This window comes from Phascolarctos cinereus, unplaced genomic scaffold (genome assembly GCF_003287225.1).
Source record: "Phascolarctos cinereus isolate Bilbo 61053 unplaced genomic scaffold, phaCin_HiC Scaffold_4;HRSCAF=312, whole genome shotgun sequence".
Classification (NCBI taxonomy): domain Eukaryota; kingdom Metazoa; phylum Chordata; class Mammalia; order Diprotodontia; family Phascolarctidae; genus Phascolarctos; species Phascolarctos cinereus.
This window is the reverse complement of record NW_027555847.1, coordinates 620,243,299-620,244,863: the sequence shown is the minus strand read 5'-3', so window position 1 is coordinate 620,244,863 and position 1,565 is coordinate 620,243,299. Positions and strand designations below refer to the sequence as shown.

The window sequence follows — 1,565 nt, the reverse complement described above, 5'->3', positions numbered from 1 at the left end:
GATATGCCACCTTAGGGACATTTTAGGAATCAAGAGGAACCCAGAGGAATGGGGAATTTGTTGTTTCTTTCCAGACAAGACAACTGATTCAAAATGCATAGTTTATGGAAGAGTCAAGTTATTTACTAATACAATTTTCATGTCTAAAGAAAAAATAAAAAATAATGTTAAAAAAAACTGCCAATACTAACAGCTAAAAAGGAAACTGAGCAATTGTGTTATACTCTTAAAATTCTTTGCATGTTTCAATTGTGAGTTAAATCCATTAAAAATCAGCTTTCCTTCAGGTTACATCTTTTTTCTCATATCATTATTTCCTTTCTGAACTCAAATAGCCACACTTCAAACCTTTTGGATATTCAAAGCTAAAAACACAAATGTTTAGTTGAAGAGGAATTCAACAGTTTTCCTCCTTTTATATTCAATGGATCTGTGACTTCATTGATGTGAGAATTCCCTTCAGTAATGCAGATTGCAATCCCCATGACCCCTTAACCTGTGTAACTCTTGTTCACGTGAAAGTACAGTTCACTTTTAGTAAACTAAATTAAAGGAAAAAAAAGCTAATTAATACCCAACACATGGGGGTCATTCTTCTAGTCCTCTTAACATCACATGACAACAGTGGAGCACATGGGCTGTCCATCAATTATCCTTTGAGATAATTGGCCCACTTACTTTTCTGTTCATACATCTCTCTCAAAACATCCTTTTTGAAAAGGAGCCCCACTTCTCCTCCCCTTCCGAGAGCCTGGATCTGAGGCGGGGTGGGGGGAGGGAGGGTGATGGTCTCTAGAGGACATGTGCACTGCGAGATCATTAATGAGGACCCCTCAGCTGGCACAGGCTGGCAGGAAATGACGACCGCAGGAGTAGGCCTGGGCTGCTGGGTCTAGCAGTTCCTGTGCTTGGGTTCCCAAGCTAGGGGGAAAAGAGACCGAGAGCAGGACAAGGCACTGCCCCCATGGCAGGCCCCAAGAGAATCACAGGATGCAGTGTTTCCCAGATTTCTCTGGTGATAGGAAAAGCAATAGTGATTTCAGTGTTACAGGGTATTCCAGGTATCATGGCTAGAGGTTATGGAATGATGGGAGATGATGGCTCTATTGATCACAGCCTGGAATGAGACCACCAAGGTATCCCTGATAGTGATTCTTGTTAGCTTCAGCCTTTTCATATGTTGCAGGAAGAATAAAAGGGAAATAATGAGACTACTTGGTCAACTTCTGTGACAAGACGAGCAAAATCTGTTTAGGACGACACCTAGAAATGTATTCTATGTCAAGGAATATGACTATCAGCAGCCACAAAACCAGACTGACAGTGTATAACTCGTCCTGGAATGCATGAATTCTTAGCACATCGACAGCACAAGTTATGTTTTGCTGCCAGTTTGGTAGCAAACTCCGTTCAGAATTCTTTTTTGCAAAAGCTGAAGAGCATAAATTTCTTTGACTTTATGTATGAAACCACGTCATTTTTAAATTATGTTTGCCTCTATAGATTATTTTGTTATTGTATAAATTTAAATGCTACAGTAACTTTGAGTACAGAGCAGTTTGGCA

The 1,565-nt window shown here is 40.1% G+C and overlaps 1 pseudogene; it reads left to right on the top strand.

Annotated features, from left to right (window-relative positions):
* The first annotated feature begins 1,066 nt into the window (after positions 1-1,066).
* On the top strand, positions 1,067-1,358 carry LOC110193315 (small integral membrane protein 19 pseudogene; annotated as a pseudogene).
* Positions 1,359-1,565: the final 207 nt, after the last annotated feature.